The sequence below is a fragment of the Phoenix dactylifera genome, unplaced genomic scaffold, assembly GCF_009389715.1.
Source record: "Phoenix dactylifera cultivar Barhee BC4 unplaced genomic scaffold, palm_55x_up_171113_PBpolish2nd_filt_p 000950F, whole genome shotgun sequence".
Lineage (NCBI taxonomy): Eukaryota > Viridiplantae > Streptophyta > Magnoliopsida > Arecales > Arecaceae > Phoenix > Phoenix dactylifera.
Window position 1 is genome coordinate 136,694 of NW_024068308.1, and position 22,107 is coordinate 158,800.

At 46.0% G+C, this 22,107-nt stretch overlaps 1 protein-coding gene across 3 annotated transcripts in view; it reads right to left on the reverse strand.

Annotated features, from left to right (window-relative positions):
• Nucleotides 1–2,424: 2,424 nt before the first annotated feature.
• The window catches only part of LOC103724269, a 37,489-nt gene continuing 17,806 nt past the window's right edge, over nucleotides 2,425–22,107 (reverse strand). The window contains exons 2-3 of one of the 3 annotated variants that reach the window (XR_005509356.1): nucleotides 16,119–16,191; nucleotides 2,425–2,706 (exon numbers count right to left, since the gene is read on the reverse strand). The gene's annotated coding sequence lies outside the window, so the exon portion shown is untranslated. Of the gene's footprint in view, nucleotides 2,707–16,118; nucleotides 16,192–17,442; nucleotides 17,718–22,107 lie in introns of those variants that run through there. The other 2 variants (XM_039121030.1, XM_026800436.2) reach the window with 2 other exon arrangements.

Below are 22,107 nucleotides of genomic sequence, written 5' to 3' on the forward strand. Positions count from 1 at the left end.
CTGGGAAAGCCCAACACAACAAAGTGTCATTGGCTCCTTGTGTAGCTTAAGAGCTTTGAATCTCTTGAGATGGTCCATCAGATTTGTAATGCCATCGTAGTGCTCGAACTGTAGCATCTTAAACCTCTTCGACAAGGGCTCCTCCACAATTGTTTGGTAAAGGGAGGCTCGCTCATCATCTCTAGATCATGTCTGGGTTCATCTTTCTTCCGTTGTAGGACCTAATCTCATTGTGCATCTCCTCAATCTTGCAATCAAGGTCAGCCTCTCATCTAAAGACTTTTTCTAGCGGCCAGGGAGAAGAGTGTCTAGAACTAGAACTTGTTTTGGAGGGCAAATTGAAGTGAACGCTTCTCCAACCCCTCTCAAGGCTCTCGTGGTGAAGATGGTTGCTTCTTTGCACCAGGCCATCTTGGTGGTTCAGCTAGCTAGAAGGGCGATTGATGAGCCATTACTACAGATCCTGCATTACAGTCATGACATCTTGCACTTGCTAGACAAGCAAGTTGAAATGCCCAACATCAATAGCGTCCAAGATTAGTTGATGGGCTGAGGTCTCGGGAGGCTATGCAATGAGTCATTAGGCTCTAGTTGAGCAGCTCCTACATGGTTGCTCCTTTTGAGTTTTATGGCTTCTCTTTCTTCTTCCAACAAATAGCACCAATCTGTTACCACCGATTTAGGCTGCTCCTATGGATCTACAAAGCAATAAATATAAGATCAAAGAGCTCGTCGGATTGGCTTATGTCGGGCCATTCGATTGAGATTTAACTGTTGTTGAATGATTAGCTTCTGTGGAGGATCTCCGAGTTTATTTATAACTGCAAGATTCTAATCTCTTGCAAATCGTATCTCAACAGCCTCAAATTACGCTTATAACCATTTGGGATTGCACTGTAACTATACGAAGATTTCATGTAACCTTTGGAGTCTGTTATGGTAATTCATTTTAGGCTTGATGGATGGATAACCGTTCCATCCAAGGCGGACAAACCAGTTGTTAAGGTTAGAGGGTTCAAGTCAACTAAGGAATGTCCACCTTAATTATAGTGCTTCTCATTGAATGACGTGATCTAAAAGATCTTCCGGTCTGCTCATCCTATTTTTTGGCTTGATCGAAGTAGACTTGGTCCAATTACATGAGACACCACATTAGTTTTGAGCCGGACTAATCTGGTTGCACCATGTCATCAAGCTTATTTTCCACCATCACACGAGTTATAATCCACTCCGATCGCTAAAAATCCAAGCCAAGTATCCGAGGTTGAAAACACTAAAGCTACACGTATTTGTAGAATAGATACAATTTCAAGTAAATTACATATCTATGTATTTAAATATTATTTGCTTAAATATAAAAAAATATTAAGAAATATTATTTGTTAAGATCATTCAGTGTACATATTTTTATTCAAAACTACCCAATTAACTTAACTATATGAAAATTAATATCTTATAAAATTATTTAAATACCTCATCCTTAATCAAACTTTAAAAGAACAAAAGAACAAGTACTTACTACCACAAAAATAGAAGATCAAAGTTATTGCTCAAATAGTTCGACTGTCCTCAAATTTTTAAAAATAGCTACTGAAGAACTATATAAGTATTCAAGTATGCAATATATATCCAATTCAAATACATATTTGATGCGGATTTTTGGAGTTGGATGCAAGTATCCAAATAACATGGCTTCCATCTCACAAAAAAAAAATGTAACATAATATATACTTTACCCTCTTGATTACAAACCCAAGGATTATCTCAAACAGAAAAAATAAATCTTACAAAAGATAACCAACCTAACAACAGATACTAAATGAAACCCTGGTTAAGCCTGCAATTTTTTGATTCTCTTGATAGTTTTTATCAAAACATCCTAACAGCTCTTAATGGAGAAGAATATCAGCCTATGCTAGCACTTCATGAACAAAAAGGAAAAAGAAGTCTCTGGCATTTAAATTTCCACATGAAATTCCGGTAAAGCTTGGTCTGATGACACCGGGCAGACCCAGAGAACTATACAACCGTCCACGGAGACTGATTTTCTTCTCACTCAATGCTACCAAAAGATTTGTGATACGGCTATTTTAAATACTTAAATGCTTTTCCTTTCCCATGACAATGGTATGTTGGGTTTGCTTAAACTCCTGTTTCTGTCGAAAGACTTGATTGGACATATATTTTTTTTCTTGTACCAAACAAAAAAAACTATATATATTTTTTTTAACAAACATTTGAGTTTCAGAAATCTGGAGTGTCAGATTCAGGAATGGATAACACAACTAATTTTTATTTAAGGGTAAAATACATTATTTTGAAAAAGAGGTTATTTTGAAAAGGGTAAGTAGACGCATAGGCTCTAACCCCTGATACTTTTTGTTGCATGCAAGGCCACAATATTCAAAAGTAGATACGAAAGTATCATCAACTAGAGTAGGATTACCAACTTGGGGAAAGGATTCATCCTCAACAATGGATTAGGATTTCAATTTTCCATTTGCAGCCTGGGAAAAAGATGTGAGCTACATACCATGTTAAGGTGCTTAACAATCAAGGCATGACCAAAATGTTGACTACTTTTTATACAACCATGAATTTCCAAGGCCTACCATGTGCTTCAGGCAAATTTTCACCAGTAACTCTTTCTAACCATCAGCCATCTAGATACTCCTGCAATCACCAAAGGAAACAGAATACAGCCACCTACAAGAAATACATGAACAAAAGAACCAAAAAAAAAAAAGTTAGAGCTTGTAATGTCAGCCCATAATACAAGCACAAAAGAAAGATAATATTTTCTCTGTTAATGAAAAGCACAGAAATCTCTTCGTCATGGTAAAAAGGTTATAAAAATCAAAAGGGCCACCACTTGCCTGCTAACAAGAGACTTCATACCGAAAGCTGCAGTTTACACGAGTTCAGAAAAAAAAACAAAAATAAAAGCAGACCAAGAGCATGTTATATATATAGATTATGCACATGCAAGAACCGACACTGCACAAAGATTGCATTGAAAAGAAAAACACATACAAGGCAGCTAGTGAAATGTCTTCTTTCGAAGTAACAATCCTGAACTTTCTTTGTAGGTCGATTGCTAGGCTGACAGATGTTATATACCAGCCATAAGTCTTACATGACCATTGGTGCATACCAAAGCCAAGAAATAACAAATATCCGCAATACTAACATGCGACAGTAACTACTAAATATGCTTGGTTTATCCCAAAAGCTTGAACTTCATTTTTTTAAAAAAAGAGTCTGATCACATTCTAAGTGTTGTATTGTAATCATGATCTGCAGAAGGTTGGGAAAAAAATGAACTCATAAACTGAAGTCGCAGCAGCAAGAGACAAGCTAACAACGAACAGGAAGCCAGGGGCTTGAGCAACATTATGCTGAAGTAAACCATGTCCTAGCCACTGGCTTGATAAAGACGACACTTGTTACAAATTATGAGCCCTTTAACGTCAAGTCTGTCATGAGACAATTGAAAGAAATTCCTAGGTAGAGAGAATGGATACCCACCTACAGGCAAATCAAAGTGAAAATCAAATATTACATATGGGTATAGATCAAGGAGACTCATTCCTAGAAGAATATATTAGAAACATACATTCTTTAAGAATTTGCTGTCCAAGAATTTCTCAAATGTTTATATAATAGAAACTATGTGAAAGGTTTCCTTCAGTTTGGAAACCCCACGGATCCACCCACCCCCATAAATCATAACTGTCAAGAATTTCCCCTACTGATGAAGTCGGCTTCAAGAAAAATTGTTAACCAGTCACTCCCATTAATGTACATTTCTGTCATTGCTACAAGCACTTCTGAATTCTTTCTCATGACTTATGTATGTTATTTTAGGTTGTCTTCTCCACATTGTAGATCCTTCGAATACAAATATGAGCACCTCTCCTTAATGAAATCTGCTCTGCCACCTGAACAACTTGTACAGCTTCAGTCTGTAAATGCTTTAAGGTTTCATTATTTTTCCAATGTCTGTTACGCTTATATTGAATCCTAAAGATTAATCATATAACAACCTTGAATTACTAGTTATAACATTGTAAAAGCCACCAAATAATTTCACTCAAGGTTGGATGAAACCATGACCCTCGACAAATATGGAACACCCTGACTTTTTCTGACACCAAAAATTTAAATAGTTTAAAACATTCAAAGATACAACTATGATAAATTCTCTTTCGAGAGAATATTCAATTCCCATTGGAATGTTGTATGTTATATAAAAAGAGGATATGGGCCGAGTTTGGGGAAACAACAAATCAGTGAACACTCCTGACATTGTAAATTTCTGAACTTGTCTCATTTCTAACTTTATAAGGGTAGTATCATTCATCATATTTCTCCTCTCTTGCATACGTTAGATTCACATAATTTGCTATACATCTAATTCAACATACAGCAACTACTAGAACACGAAACAAACAATATGTAAAACTGAAAACAGAAATTTCCTTGATGAAAGGCTGATTCTGGAATCACCCCAACGAGTCAGCATGAGAAACATTGGTTCTACAGATGCCTGTCAATGCTAAAATTTTGAACAAGCTCGTTAACACATATTTAATGGTCAACATTATATGATTTATAATGATCAAAGGTGAAGAAAACATTGGGGTTTCACAGAATTATCTGCGGATCTTTTATGCATTTTCAATTGTCAACCTTACATAATTTACTCAATAATATGGATTATAGGTCGTTACGCTCTATATAAGAGCATAAATTAAGATTCACAGTGCATGATGATTTTGAATAAGACAGTAGCTTTTTTTTCTCTTTTATTCTTTATGATTTTTTATTTTGATTGTCTATCACCCCAATGCATGACTTAGCATCATTTTATCAGATTTGGGTTACTGTGGGTTCAACAAGGACAATCTATAGAGTTTTTGGATGTCAGGTGAAGAGATTTAAATCTCTCAAACAAATATAAATTATTAATGTTACGGGGGAACTAAGCCGCCATGCCCCACGTGACCGGCACGCGCGCCCAGGAAGACTACGGCTGCCCTTTGATCCAGCAATCCGACCCCGAGTCGGATATCCTCGGCTCCGCAGCCCGACCCCGAGTCGGCTGCCCCTTGATCCAGCGCTCCGACCCCGAGTCGGATATCCTCGGCTCCGCAGCCCGACCCCGAGTCGGCTGCCCCTTGATCCAGCGCTCCGACCCCGAGTCGGAGATCTCTTGATAACGACAGGCTATTCCCCAGAGGCACGCCGCGGCCTCCTGCTCCACTACTCCCTGCAACGGCTGTATCCGATGCTGCTCCACGATCTCCTGCATCAGCCGTACAAAGCGGAGCCCCACTATGCCCTGACGTGGCCGTACCCGGTGCTGCTCCACGACGCCCTGTAACGGCCATGTCAGTGGCCACACCATCGTGCCCCACGATAACGAACCCCCCTGAGAGACCCCCCAGCCAGGTATATATGCGGCTGGGGGGAGAAAGGGGGGAGGTGAGCAATATCTCCCAGAGCACTCTCTTACTTGCGATTATCACCTCTCCTCCTCCTCCAATCTCCTCTGACTTGACCGTCGGAGGGCCATCACCACCCTGGTGGTGGTGCAAGGCTTGTTTGCAGGTTTCTTGGCGGAAGGTGGAGCGCAACCAACACCAACCAAGACAACTCAGACGGAACCCCGTTCACACCGCAGTGCCAATCGTTCTCGGTTTGGACCACCAGCAACAGTTGGCGCTAGAGGAAGGGCCCGAACCTCCGAACGATCGTAATGGCACGGCGAGGTGGTCGTGGAGCTTCCAATGCTTCCGGTCGCGGAGCCTCTCGCGCCTCCGGCCGAGAGGCTGCTGCGTCCCCAACGCACTCTCAGCAGCACTCCCACCGCCCCTTCTCCCATTCAGACGGTCGAAGCTGCTCAGTTCGACCAGCTAGCCCAGCAGGTTCGCACCCTCGCGGAGGCAGTGCAGAATCTGCAGGGTGTGATCTCTCGGGTGCCGCAACGGGCTCAGGAGCCGCTGCCCCCCGAGCACTCGCCTCTTCCTCACAACCCGCGCTCCTTCCTCTCCCATGGAGAGGAGCGCCGGCGCGAGGAGGATTCTCGAGTGCGGTCCATTCTGCCAGGACCTTCTCATCGGAGCTGTGCGGGGTACGAGAGGCGGACCCGGGCGCGTTCTCAGACACCCCAGTCCTCGAGGGGCCCGCACTCCAGTCGGTCCCCCTCGCGCCGCTCCTTGTCCCCCACCCACCGGTCGCGCTCCCTGGACCGGCGGGTGGACGATCTCCACAGACAGCTCCAGGTCCTGAAGGGCCACTCCAAAGATCCCTTTGCTGACTTGGAGATCTCCTCCCAGCCGGCGCTTGCCTCGAGGATCCTGCGGACCCCGAACCCGCCGGGGTTCAAAATGCCGGCGATCGAACCCTACGACGGGGCGGCGGACCCGCGGGACCACGTGGAGAGTTTCAGGACTCTTATGCTCCTCCATGGAGCATCGGATCCGCTCCTCTGCAAGGCCTTCCCGGCGACCCTCCGTGGCCCGGCAAGGGCATGGTTCGCCGGCCTGGAGGCTAACTCCATCCAGTCCTTCGACCAGTTCACCCGCTTCTTCATCAGCCATTTCGCCGTCAGTAGCAGGCGGCGACTGGTCTCCGACTCCCTCTTTGATGTCCGGCAAAACGAGGGAGAAAGCCTGCGGATTATCTCACCCGCTTCAACAAGGCTACACTGGAGGTCCGGAACCTGAGCCAGGAAGTGGCTCTCTCAGCCCTGAAGCGTGGCTTCCGGAAGGGCAGACTCACCTTCTCCCTGGACAAACGCCTGCCGCGGAGCTTCCCGGAGCTGTTATCTCGGGCAAACCAGTATGCAGACGCCGAGGAGGCAGCATCCCACCGGAACAAGGAGGCCGCCGAGGCCCCTCTAAAGCCCGGGAAGAAAAGGCGAAAAGAGGCACCCCAGAGGAGGAGCCCGACGCCTCAACGCCGGCGCAGAAGCCCGTCACCAGCAAGGAACCACGGCGCCACACGCCCTCGTTCTCCGTACCGACGCTTCAACCGGTACACCCCACTCCTGGCCCCCCGGGCCCAGATCCTCATGGAGGTCAAGGGGCGGGAGGACCTCCCGGTCCCGAGGCAGATGAAGAAGATCCCTGGGAGGAGGCCTTCTCGGGCGTACTGTGAGTACCACCGAGACCACGGCCACGATACCGAAGACTGCTTCCAGCTTCGGGACGAGATCGAGGCTCTCATTCGCCGAGGGCGTCTCGGTCGATATGTAAACGACCGACGTCCCCCGGCAGACCCGCGTCCGGTCGACCCGGCCCCTCAGGAGCCTCGGGAGCAGAATCGACCCGTTGCGGGAGTGATCCACACCATCACTGGGGGCTGCTCTCGGCCCGTGAGGAACGCAGGGGGCTCGGCGGAAGCATCAGGAGTGGCCGTCGCGAAGAGGCAGCGGGTCGGAAATGTAATCACTTTTTGTGATGAAGATGTAAAAGGGGTTCAGACTCCCCACGATGACGCCATGGTGATCTCTCTCATTATGGCGAACTATGATGTAAGGCGTGTTCTTGTGGATAGTGGAAGCTCAGCTGATATTTTGTATTACGAGGCCTTCCAAAAGATGAGCTTGTCCCGACAATTGTTGCACAAAACATCCACCCCCCTCATAGGATTCACTGGAGACGCTATCTCGGCCGAAGGTGTCATTGAGCTGCCTGTGACTGCGGGCGTTGCACCCGCAGAAGCCACGGTGCGACTCGGGTTCTTGGTCGTCCGTGTCCCCTCGGCCTACAACGCTATCCTCGGACGACCCGGACTGAACGCCCTTCGCGCGGTGGTTTCTACCTACCATTTGCTCATGCGGTTCCCCACGGCGGCCGGGATTGGAGAGGTCCGAGGTGACCAACCAACCGCACGGCAGTGTTTCCTAGCAACTCTCAAAGGGAAGAAGCCCATGGAGGCCCTAAGCGTCGATTCCCTTGACGCCAGAGACGAAGTGGCCTTGCGGCACGGGGAGCCGGCCGAGGGCGTAATCGAAGTTCCCCTCGAAGAAGGCCGCCCGGACCGCACGGTCCGGGTCGGTGCCAACCTCGACTTGGAAGCTCGGCTCCGGTTAGTGGAATTCCTCCGAGCCAATGCTGATGTGTTTGCCTGGTCGGCGGCCGATGTACCTGGGATCGACCCGGAGGTCATTTCTCACGCCCTCAACGTCGACCCGACCCACCGACCAGTAAAGCAAAAGAAGAGACACTGTGCCCCGGATCGGATCCGGGTGGTCGACCAGGAGGTAGACAAACTCTTGGAAGAAGCAAGGGAAAATGGCGCAGGTTCGGATGGCAATGTATCAGCGGAGGGTGGCCCGATATTACAACTCCAAAGTCCGACCGAAGCTTTTCAGAATTGGAGATCTGGTGCTGAGGCGAGCTAAGGCATCTCAACCTACGGAAGGTGGGAAGCTAGCGCCGAATTGGGAAGGCCCGTATAAAGTTCGCTGGGTAAACCGACCTGGCTCCTACCAGTTGGAAGCCCTAGATGGCCGAGAAATTCCAAGGGGCTGGAATTCCGCTAACCTGCGGATGTATTACCAGTAGAACAACAAGGCCAGAAAGACAATTTGAAAAGGTGCACCTTTTCATTTCAATAATTTCTGGTTACAATGGCGTGCTCGTGTGATTACAAGGAATTTCCAGAGGGGAATTAGGGAGTAAAGAAAGCAAAGAAGAGGTGGAGAATCCGTGGAGCTGAGGACCGAGGATCCCAAACCCTCAACCCAAAGCAGCTGCAATCCCACCGGAAGTGGGTGCTTCTAACCGGAGGCGCCATCCAGCACCTCACCAAAAAGACGAGGAGCCGCCGCAGAAGAAGCTCCCGCTGCCCCCAGGGGAACGCCGCCTCCAAAGGATATTCCCATCCTCCCCAGTGGTAGGAAAGAGAAGGAATACGAGGGGGAAGAGCATATGGAGGCGCGGTCCCGGACTGAGCGTCTGGTGCAGAGCTCAATCGGGAGGCTGAACTTCAAGGAGGGGAGATGTGATCCCGGATGAAACGCCTAGAGCGGAGTTCCGCCGGGAAGACCCTCCTTGTTGATCCCAGATGAAACGGCTAGTTGGCTGGAGTCGCAAGGGGAGCGCCTCCCCTTTCCTTCAACAGGAGTCTCTCAGTCATATGCCAAGGAGGAGGTCCGCGATCCATGGCAACCTGAACAGCTCCGGCTTGGCAAACTCCATCGTACCTGCACCTGTATTTATAGCCAAACTGCGGCCCCCTGGTCGTTCCGATGTGGGTGGCTCCAATAAATGCAGGCGCATTGAAACCGGAGCCGTTCCGGCTCCCGAGGCGTATCTCCCCGCGATTTTCTAAGCGTCATTCTCCTTAAACCGCATTCTTTGTGCAGGACAATCCGGGTGTCATGTACCCCTAGGTCCACATATCTCCGCTCGCGCCCAGGCCGTATCCTCCTCGAAGAACCCGCGTATCGCGGCCGCTCAACTAACACTCCTCGCAAGCAGCAGCTGGCGATCCGATTTCCCAGGTAACGCATTAATTAGCGTTTAATGCCCTTCTCGTGTTCCCCCAGGCAACGCTTAGAGAAAAGGAGAAACATGATCGCGGCTGGCCACGGAGAAACCCCGTCGGGCAGCGAGCGACAAGCGCACGACCAGCGAGCGGAATTTCCCGAGGCTCGGCCCTCGGATGCCTGGCTAGCCCGATGATCATCCCGGGAGCAGACTAGCCGGAAGCCCCGACCGGTCGCCTCGGCTTGCGCCAGCCTTGGCCGACCAACGAGTGGAATGTCCCGAGGCTCGGCCCTCGGATGCCAGGCTAACCCGATGATCATCCCGGGAGCAGACTAGCCTGAAGCCCCGACCGGTCGCCTCGGCTTGCGCCAGCCTTGGCCGACCAACGAGTGGAATGTCCCGAGGCTCGGCCCTCGGATGCCTGGCTAGCCCGATGATCATCCCGGGAGCAGACTAGCCGGAAGCCCCGACCGGTCGCCTCGGCTTGCGCCAGCCTTGGCCGACCAACGAGTGGAATGTCCCGAGGCTCGGCCCTCGGATGCCAGGCTAACCCGATGATCATCCCGGGAGCAGACTAGCCTGAAGCCCCGACCGGTCGCCTCGGCTTGCGCCAGCCTTGGCCGACCAACGAGTGGAATGTCCTGAGGCTCGGCCCTCGGATGCCAGGCTAACCCGATGATCATCCCGGGAGCAGACTAGCCTGAAGCCCCGACCGGTCGCCTCGGCTCGCGCCAGCCTTGGCCGACCAACGAGCGGAATGTCCCGAGGCTCGGCCCTCGGATGCCAGGCTAACCCGATGATCATCCCGGGAGCAGACTAGCCTGAAGCCCCGACCGGTCGCCTCGGCTCGCGCCAGCCTTGGCCGACCAACGAGCGGAATGTCCCGAGGCTCGGCCCTCGGATGCCAGGCTAACCCGACGATCATCCCGGGAGCAGACTAGCCTGAAGCCCCGACCGGTCGCCTCGGCTTGCGCCAGCCTTGGCCGACCAACGAGCGGAATTTCCTGAGGCTTGACAACCCTCGGATGCCAGGCTAACCCGACGATCATCCCGGGAGCAGACTAGCCTGAAGCCCCGACCGGTCGCCTCGGCTTGCGCCAGCCTTGGCCGACCAACGAGCGGAATGTCCTGAGGCTTGACAACCCTCGGATGCCAGGCTAACCCGACGATCATCCCGGGAGCAGACTAGCCTGAAGCCCCGACCGGTCGCCTCGGCTTGCGCCAGCCTTGGCCGACCAACGAGCGGAATTTCCTGAGGCTTGACAACCCTCGGATGCCAGGCTAACCCGACGATCATCCCGGGAGCAGACTAGCCTGAAGCCCCGACCGGTCGCCTCGGCTTGCGCCAGCCTTGGCCGACCAACGAGCGGAATTTTCTGAGGCTTGACAACCCTCGGATGCCAGGCTAACCCGACGATCATCCCGGGAGCAGACTAGCCTGAAGCCCCGACCGGTCGCCTCGGCTTGCGCCAGCCTTGGCCGACCAACGAGCGGAATTTCCTGAGGCTTGACGGCCCTCGGATGCCTGGCTAGCCCGATGATCATCCCGGGAGCAGACTAGCCGGAAGCCCCGACCGGTCGCCTCGGCTTGCGCCAGCCTTGGCCGACCAACGAGTGGAAGGTCCCGAGGCTCAGCCCTCGGATGCCAGGCTAACCCGATGACCATCCCGGGAGCAGACTAGCCTGAAGCCCCGACCGGTCGCCTCGGCTTGCGCCAGCCTTGGCCGACCAACGAGTGGAAGGTCCCGAGGCTCGGCCCTCGGATGCCAGGCTAACCCGATGACCATCCCGGGAGCAGACTAGCCTGAAGCCCCGACCAGTTGCCTCGGCATGCGCCAGCCTTGGTCGACCAACGAGTGGAATTTCCTGAGGCCTAACCCTCGGATGCCCGGCTTGGCGCCGGAAGAATTTTCCGAGGCCTAACCCTCGGATGCCTGGCTTAGCGCCGGAAGAATTTCCCGAGGCCTAACCCTCGGATGCCTGGCTTGGCGCCGGAAGAATTTCCTGAGGCCTAACCCTCGGATGCCTGGCTTAGCGCCGGAAGAATTTCCCGAGGCCCAACCCTCGGATGCCTGGCTTAGCGCCGGAAGAATTTCCCGAGGCCCAACCCTCGGATGCCTGGCTTAGCGCCGGAAGAGTTTTCTGAGGCCTAACCCTCGGATGCCTGGCCTAGCGCCGGAAGAATTTCGGGAGCCAGGAGTCAGCAAGACGCTACCGAGAGTTAAAAGAAAAAGAACGGGACGAAAGAAGGGAAAAAGTCAAGAAAGAATCGGTGGCGGACTCACGGTCGGTGGGGACCGAGCTCAGACCGACATTCACCAAAGTATCCTCGGAAATAAGGCGGGCCACCGGGGGGAGCTGGCCCTCGGCAACCAACCCCTTCAAGGCGGCCAAGCCATCGGACTCCTCCCTTGACAGTCTCGATAGGCCGATCGGAGACTTCATCGGGGTCTCCCAGGTCGCCCTGATTTCCCAAGAGGGATCTGCATCAACAAAAAAGAAGCGCTCCTTCCATTTGTGAATGGAGGTAGGAGCCTCCTTGACAAGGCCGCATCCTCGCCGCGCTGCGAAGCACCACCACCCTTTGTCCTGGGGGTGGCCGCTCAGGCTGTAGAACTCCCAAAAAACATTCAGGGTGGCGGGGATCTCGTGCATACGGCAGAGAACCTGGAAGACTGTCAGGGCCCGCCACGAGTTCGGCACCAGTTGCGTCGGTGCCACTCTTAAACCCCGTAGCACCTGCATGACCAAGTCCGAAGGGGGAAAGCAGAACCCGGCCTGGAGAATGCCCTCATTGATGGCGATCTTCCCTGGAGGAGGATGGGACATCCTCTCCTCAGGCCCCGGGAGCGTGGCGTTGCAGGCCTCGGGAAGGTGGTACCGAGCCACGAGTCTGTCTAAGTCTGTGGCGACCAGCTCCGACTTAATTTGGTCTGCTCTCACTTCGCCCATTCCTAATGGCCAATAAACCTACGGTCAGGACGGGGACAGGAAGGGGGGAAAGACCGGAGCGACTGGAGTACACTAGTATAAGAGGGGAAAGTATGGAGAGCCCTAAGTAGAAGAATGGGGAAAACTCACCTGAAAAGAGGTAAGAACGGCTCTGAGAGCGCCAAAGGAGAAACAAGTGAACAGTCCGACGGCAGCAACAGCAGCGCAAAGGGGAAACTTGAAAATATCTGTAAAGAAGAAGACGGACGGGAAAAGGCCCCCGATTAAATAGGCGGAAAGGCAAGTGACGCCTCGATGACGCCAGAGGACGCCTGGCTGCCGAAGGGTCGCCGCGCCCCAAAGGCGAATCGACACCATTAAGGAAGGATGTCCGCCGAAATCCTCAGACTGCCAGGTCAGCAATAACCGCCATACGCCATAAAAAGGGCGGGGAGCTCGAAGCGCGCGCGCCTCTCCGAGGAACGGCGGCAATTCCGAAACATCACTCCCTTCACCTGTTCCCCTTCTGGTTCCAGGCTCGGAAGTGGGGGGCTACTGTTACGGGGGAACTAAGCCGCCATGCCCCACGTGACCGGCACGCGCGCCCAGGAAGACTACGGCTGCCCTTTGATCCAGCAATCCGACCCCGAGTCGGATATCCTCGGCTCCGCAGCCCGACCCCGAGTCGGCTGCCCCTTGATCCAGCGCTCCGACCCCGAGTCGGATATCCTCGGCTCCGCAGCCCGACCCCGAGTCGGCTGCCCCTTGATCCAGCGCTCCGACCCCGAGTCGGAGATCTCTTGATAACGACAGGCTATTCCCCAGAGGCACGCCGCGGCCTCCTGCTCCACTACTCCCTGCAACGGCTGTATCCGATGCTGCTCCACGATCTCCTGCATCAGCCGTACAAAGCGGAGCCCCACTATGCCCTGACGTGGCCGTACCCGGTGCTGCTCCACGACGCCCTGTAACGGCCATGTCAGTGGCCACACCATCGTGCCCCACGATAACGAACCCTCCTGAGAGACCCCCCAGCCAGGTATATATGCGGCTGGGGGGAGAAAGGGGGGAGGTGAGCAATATCTCCCAGAGCACTCTCTTACTTGCGATTATCACCTCTCCTCCTCCTCCAATCTCCTCTGACTTGACCGTCGGAGGGCCATCACCACCCTGGTGGTGGTGCAAGGCTTGTTTGCAGGTTTCTTGGCGGAAGGTGGAGCGCAACCAACACCAACCAAGACAACTCAGACGGAACCCCGTTCACACCGCAGTGCCAATCGTTCTCGGTTTGGACCACCAGCAACAATTAACTAAAATCATTTAACCAAAATTTAAATGTTTTTTAAAATTATTATGGATATTACACTTGGAAACAAATTAATATAGTTGAAAATATCTTATGGTAACATTTTCATCTTATCATTGACAATATAGGTTATGGAACATTAAGTATCTTTTTTTAATCAGCTTGATCTTTTGAAGAGTCATAATTTGTCATATACCCTACTAGTTAGTTTAGTATATGATGTAATCAAAACAATACATAAAAAATATGACTCGAGTAATCTTTGAGAAACAAAGATAGATCTATAACTTTGTATCCGAAAAGTTCTTATGGTGCCAGCCCCATTTTAGAATCTCTTTGGAATATTGCTTCCGCAACCGCTTCCTAAAAGCTGACAACTCAACCTCCATGCTCTCTGTTAAGGTAACAAAGGTCTAGAGGGAAACAAGCTACAATAAGTACCTTCACTTTTATTACAGGAAGCCGGCCAGTCCAATAGCTTGCTTTTCCACTTCCAAGAGCATAGTATATCCCATTTCCTTTCATTTGGAGGCTTTGTTATAGGGATGACAATGAAGAAGCTTCTGGGTTATAAAATAGTTTTTTGTCGAACCATGGTAAAATAAAAAAAATAGTATCTTCCTAGACTATTACTGACTAAAGTTCCTAGGCCATATAATATGCTTTCATCTGGCATTTGTACTTGATTTATAGCAAGATGAAATGCCATTTATGCATAAACAGTTTTAGTGAGGCTGACTTCCACTTTCAAAGGAACATACTGGTTTCCCAAGTTTTTTTCCTAAAATAAAAGGATGACCACCGATAAGTTCAAGGTACTTATCTTCAGTCAAATCTTATCGGGAAAAAATCTAATGACAAATATTTATATTCCCTCAAGCAACCTAGAAATTTGCTACTGCCATATGCCAGTCCTTTTAGAGAGAGTTGGATTCTTTTCTTTAGGGTGGTGGTGATGGTGGTCCATTGGGCTTATTTGGACAGCTAGTTGCGAGAGACTATGTATTAGATGTCCCCATCATATTTTCTAAAACCAATAAGAAAACTTATAGAGATCTAGGAGGATCATCGGATTTGATATGAACCACTTTGATTACTGCAAGTAAGGCAAGACAGGATCCAAAAGTGAGATTTTCCACATTAGGAAGCTGAACCGTGCACCAAATTTTCGAAGCTCATAATTTGGTCATATGATACCCGATTAAGATTTTTTATTTTTTCCAAAATTGGGAAGCCTTCCAAGATCCTCGATGTAGCGTCAACCCCTTTGGTGTTTGAAATGGGCCAAAATTCCATCATTTGGTCCTTGAAACGGGCCGATCAAACGGAAAATTTTCTTTTCGGAAAGATTTTAATCGGGGCCTATCTCCTAATCCAGAGAGTATTAGTTAGAGCGATAAAAGACAGTTAATGTAGGAGTCGAGATCTACCCCTTGTAGGATTTTAGCTTTTTTTTTCGTGTTTATTTATAGCAAACTAGTCCCGTTCACACTAGGAGAGAAATTCGACCCGAATGGTGCAAGGGTGAACCTTACTATTATAAATAAAGGTTATGCACTTCAATTTTTTAATCAATAACCAATGAATGAAAAGGAGACCTAAACCCTAATTTCACCATTTTTTTCATCTTTTCCAAAAAAAATTTGAGAGATTCGTGTTAAGCGGATTGAGGTAATTCTTCCTTCTCCCCCATCAGATCATGTAGATATAAGACAAATGAGCAACTAACAAGGAGGATCACCATGGAATGAAAGGAGAGTGAGTTGAAACCTAAAAGCCAAATGCTAGCCCTATCTTAGGGTATTATACTTGCTTTGGAAACTCTCTAGAAGCCTAAATCCCCACCCAATTCCTAAGCACTTGTTTCCTTCAATGTTCTTAAAATATTTGCTTCATCGTACTAGCACACTACATGCTCTTGCAACTGCTCGAGATTCGACAACTATGGTTTTAAGTACTCGTTACTCTAATTTTATATAACTCTAGAGGCTTCACATGAAGGTGTTTATATTAGTTCTTAGTTATTTTGGTATTTCAAGTATAACTTAGCCCAAATATAACTTGAGAAATTTTTCTAGTTAATGCATACATGATTTTTTAGGTGCTACAGTAAGACATCACTTGTTATAGAAAAAGGCTTGTATTGACCAGGTTATCATGCCTTTGAAGGGCTTAAAGACCAGAGCAGCATTCAAAATACAGACATCCTTTTCTTTTTCCTTTTTCTTTTCTGTAGTCATAAGTATGGTTCAAGGTCACTCCTGGTTTAGTTCAAATAGTGGGCTAGATTAAGTCTAGGTAATTCGGAGTTAAGAAAAGAAAAAATTGGTGTAAAAGCGAAATACAAACAACTACATAGAAATTTGAATTCTTCTTACTCATTGATCTCTAATTTTGGTCGATCTCTTCAACCCCTTTCAGTGTCTCCAAACGTGATTGTGCTCCTTAATGCTGAAAACAAAATATTATAAAATCATAGGTTTTCTACGAGTTGACTGACTAAGAATAACTTATTGCAAAAGCCCCATACTGTACAAGAAACAACTTCTACACATTTGCAAGAGAAAACATCTATTGTAAAATAAAGCAGTGTTGGATATTGTCGAGAAACAATTACAAGATCATCAAGCTGAGAATATACTCAGTCCGACGGTCTTGAAAACCAACTTCAAAAGTTGATTGTGACAATAAAGGCAACATGATTGCAATTAGACACTACATTAAAATTCATACTAACAAATCCATTTTCTTCCATAAACATTGGAAAAATAAGTAGCCAAAACTTCCCAAAATGATTGAACTGGCAGTCTACCTAAAAGTAAGATCAGCCTTGGGCAGATTTTATGAATCAAGAACAATGGTTTGCTAAATTTTTGATCAAGGGTAAGAATGGGTGTTTCCTCCAATCCTGGATTTTCCATCATGTCATTGCTGATCTTAGTTATAGATGGGTTGTCATTTTAATCATTCTATCTAAGTTTTAAGGTCCTTCTAATCAACATATATGGAAGAAGATGAATCAGATAGCATTTTGTTAAATGGCTTTATGGTTGCAGTTCTTTTTCCTTCTTTCAGTTTTTTATTTAGATAAGAGGGAGGAGCTAAGCACCAGTATGTACGAGTATATACACAAGCATTCATCTTTGAAGGTTAGGTCCCTCAACAGGCAGCTCATCTCCAAAGTCCTCAATAGAACAAATATTGCTTCCTCAACTAGCCAACCAATCATCGCGCCAATTTCCTTCCCTGAATGTACTGGAACATCTAACAACAATGGCAGAGTGATTGTATTCCATTAAAAAGCAGCAGCAAGATCATCAATTTTAAGATGATGCTTAGTTTGACCATATCAAGAATAAAATCACGGACATATTGAATGACCATAATAGGAAGGAAGGCAAGTCAAAGGTAGAAGGGTCAATCTATCATCTTCTTCCATAGTTTTTGGGAAAGGAAACCCTAGAAATCCCTAAAATGATCAAATTGGCAGTCCACCTATAACCTAGTTAAGTCACATGCTGATTTGATGAAGCAAGAACAACTGTCTGCTGAATTTTATGACCAGCGATAGAAAGATGGGATGTGTGCGTTGAGGAAGTGATGGCTAAGATGATACCATGCAGGTCTTTTCTTCGAAAAATGGGACGATATGGTCTCACCTTTGCAACATCACCAAGAAGCCTGCCGGATAGAAAAGAATCTATGCCACGTTGTTGAGACCCAAAAGGCACCTTTTTCGGGCTTGTAATGTCCTCACCAGAACAAAATGTAAAAATATATGTTCTTTGAGGCTTCTAACACCTTGAAATTACTTTCTTCTTACAATTGTGTCATACCCTGTGAATGGCTACATGGTTGGAGAGGATGGAAGAAAGTGGTTGAGGTATATGATGATGTCCCTACGAAAGATAATGTGGTGCTGAAGATCACTCGTAGAGGGCAGCAGGCAGACACGCCTTCTCATAGATATCAAAATCTTAACAATAACAGTCAGATAAAGATTAGCAATGTGGGACAAGTTTTGAATTAGGAATATTTGTTGTGAATGTTAAACACTTGGCATCAAGGAGAGGCACCATAAATATCATTTCCCACAATTTATGTAGAAATTAGATAATCATTGACCCAAGACTCTACGGCTATACTCAATCTTGTGGCCAAGCGACAATAGTAGTGTGATGGTATGATTGTTATGTTAACTGCGGTCACTGTTGGAGACCTGGTAGACAATTGGCATGGTATCATGTATTAATGATGACTACACAAATCTTAGTTCACCATGGATTTTCCAAAACAGAGGCATGGATTCTGTAAGAGAGAGTATTTATACCTAATTCTAGAGGCATGAGCAAACTCAGATGGAAGTAGAAAGACAGCTATAGATAGAAGTATGTAATAAAAATAGTTTGGCCAAGTCTTTTTGAAGCCAAATTCTTTTTATCCAGGGAAAGTTGATGCAGCATGAGTGAAAGATTGAGCTTATGAAGTAAGCAGATGGTGGAATTGGATGTTGGAAAGCCAACTGCTGGTCCTGACTTTATTTTTTCTATTGTATTTTTTATTGAGTTCTAGGGAGTTAGTTTTAGCCTTTAGCTATTTTAGAGGTTTGTTAACTTCTAAGTGAGTTTTATTTAAGTTTTAGAAATAGTGGTTGTTAAAGGCTTGCTAAGGTTTTAGATAAGTTTTATTTAAGTTTTTAGAAAAGTTTTAACATTTGCCACATTTTGAGTATAATTACAGCCCTAACTATTCAGGCCTACAACTTGTGATTAAGAAGTTCATTGTAGCTAACTAAACACATTTCAAGGTGTACAAGGAAACACAACTTTTTTGAACAGCAAATAGAAACATATTGACCAATTTATCATGGCCTGGTAGGTCTAAAACCAGATTAGAGATATAGATATCATTTTTCTACATACATAAGCAATCATGAGTTGTTCAGTTAAATCAACTGAGTAGATCAAGTCTCATTTTTAAGGATTTTAAAAGGAACCAGAGGGATAGTTATACATTGATTAAGAAAAAGAAATCTAATAGTATTCATCTTTCACTCTCATCTTCCAATCTTCTTTAATGTTGGTAAATCTTCTCCAACTCAAAGCTGGTTAGAAAGGTATTGCTTTCATAACGATGTTTCATTTCTTACCACTGGAAAGTACAAACAAAATCAGATTTGAAAATATATTTTCAATAAGCAAGTGATTTAACTTTTCTGCAGGAGGGAAAATTGAGAACATTACCCTATCAACATATCGCCGTCTTAGAGATATAATTCCCCATTTACACACAGAGAGAGATCGAGAGTGAGTGAGAGAGAGAGAGAGAGAGAGAGCTTCTCATCTCCTCACGTAAAGAGAAAATTTAGGCAAACTTTCCAAAGTTCCTTTAGTTTAAAGTATATAAGCCAAAAATGACATGTCTATAAACTATATTCAAATTGATTTCTAGGCAGATTATGGAACCATTTTGAGAGGAGCTCATGGATTAGATCACCCTATCATAGGACCTTCAAATAGCAACAAACTTTGATGGGCTGTTTGGTTGGGAAGGTCTACTAAAACAGACATGCAAAAGACTCAAAATGAATGAGTTTTACAAACTTAGTTGTTTGGCTGTTTGCCATAAAATCTGCTTTATCATATCTTGGAAGTCGTAAAATCTAAAATATGAGTTCCGTCATAAACAGGTTTCCTGTTTTTCATAAAAGCTGTTTTATAGAAAATCTAACCAAATAGCCCCTCTGTCCTAAGCATTCATCATTCTTAGTAGACTTCCAAAGGAGGAAGACAAAGTCAGACTACTTGTTTGAGAGGATTAAGTAGACAGCACTAAGATTCACCGTCTTAGTACCGGACTTTATACCGGTACTTGCCTATTACAGTGTCGGTACGCTCAATATGGAGGCCAGTTCTACGTACCCAGTATTGGTAAACCCTCCATACCATCCATACTGCGTATCAGTTCAGTACCAAAATAGTATGGTGCGGTCAGTACATGCCAATACCGATCAATACAGCAAACCTTGGATAGCACGAAAATATGAATGTCCTTTGAAACATTTGTGTTGGTATATCTATTATCTACTCTATTATATCTATTTTGTATTTCATTTAGGAATAGTTAGAGAAAAAAGAAAAAACTGCACCCCACGCATTGAGCAAGTTATATGCTAGTATATATACATTATATATATACATATATATTAAAACAGAGGCTCTGCATTGGCAGAGCTCTCTGTTCGCCATTTGTATTAATACTATTCTACCACGTGTTCAAATAACTTACAGACTTTGGCCTAAGCAGTAAAACCTGCTTCTCACATGCCTATTATGGGAGACTTTTTACTTTGCAGCGAAGACACTGCATCAAGATAAAGAGTCAACTCCCAAGGCAAGCTATCCATCCGCCAAAACATGCCATTTGTATTAATACTATTTCACCATGTGTCCCAATAACTTACGAATCTTGGTCTAAGCGCTAAAACCTGTTTCTCATGTGCCTACTACAAATACTTTTTACTTCGCTGCGAAGTCACCCCAACAAAAAAAAAGTCATAACTACAAGACAAGCTATCCATTCAGCAACACACCACGATTCCTTAGCTTACACCCTTAATGAGCCATTCAATGCTTTCCACATTAAATGGGCCATCTCCTGTGTGATAAAAGTCGACATGGCGGAGATCAAGAGGAGCGCACATTATTCAAAGAGGAAGAGAGAAAAAAACACTGACTCCTAAGCATGAAATTCTGTGTCCATGAAGTCATCCACGTGTTTATTCCAACGTTAATATCCCCCACCAACCAAATACTACGGATCGGTAAATTGCCCTCTTTACATAAAAGCTACCAAGGGATAATATAAGTGATTCCTTGGCCTGGCCATTTTTAATTGTCCGTCAAAAACTCATTAACATGGGGAAGAAGGAAAAACCCATTAATGTACGTGTACCTTGACCTAATCCTCTTTTTACTTTTTATCTAATATTTTATTTTCCCTTTTTTCTCTTTTCTTCTCTATTCCAGCAAGGGAGCTCAAACCATGAGAACTAAAAAGGAAATAAGAAGGAAGGCTAAGGTGAGAGGTGTAAACATTTAACGGTGAGTCAATGAACTCCATCATCTTCTGGATAGGAAACATAATAAGTTTAATCCAAATATTGAAAATCTAAAGGTCAAATTAATTTTAATAACATAGAAGCACAAAAAATTACACTTAATTTAGCAAGTTACTAAGAGAAATTAAATTTATTTAACAGGGAGGTATTAGCCAATTAATGATTGACACACGTTTCGATTAACTGAGAGATTTGGAAGAGGCAGGTTTATTTACCAATACATGATTATAGGTAGATAGGTCTCAGACGAAAGCATTTTAAGAATGGTAATAAAGAAGACGGATTTGTTGCTCCTTGCAATAGCAGCTCCTAATCTTAGAGATAAAGTCTCAAGTAATGTATCAAAAGTGTATAAAGTCGCAGGTAATCTTAGTGTATAGCGCATTGCACAGGTAACATGCTAGTTTAACCTGAATTTGGGAGCTCAAGCCTCAATAATATGAATAAGTGACATGTTTAACAATTTTATTCATTTTTAATAGAAGTAAAAGGCATAAAACCATACTTTCAAAATTCTTAATATCCTAATACTTTATTTTCTAAGACATTCGAGCTGAGTAGGTTGGAGAAAATTCTTCCTTCTCCCTAATTGGATCAAGTTGGTAGCATAGCTTCGATACTCTAATTAGTGGGAGCCCTAGTGTACAATCCAAACTTATGCACAATACAAATAGACAAGAAAACTTTCAGTACTCGAAGTACATTGAAGGACGGAGGCAAAGATGATGGTCTCTATCTTAGAAGATGATGGCGTGAGGGCTTGTCTCACCTAATTGGAGGAAAAGATTGTGCAACCAACAAAGCTTCTAACTCAACTGAAGCCTTCAGCTCCCACACCTAGTACCTATTGTGAAGCCATCTCCAATGTCTAGTACTAATAATAAATCCTACGGCAAAGGGCAGGATCAATATTTACTTGTGATTTAGTAGGAGCTAAATACCCAAAACAAGGGGAGCAATGATCCAGGAGGATCAGCAGACCTATTATGGACCAATTTGCCACTCCAGGTAGATCTGGATAGGATATAAAAGCAAGATCTACCAGATCTAGGACACGGCTACATATCGAAACTTTGGAAAGCCATAGCTTCTGATCCAAAAGGAATTTGGTGATGCGATATATGACGAATTGATGTAGGAGTCAAGATAACTCGTAACTAAATTTGAAAATTTTTGCAATATGTTTCTGTTTTAAAAAAATTTGGCCCTAACTAGGACAGAAATCCGACCCAAATTTTTAAAAGGGC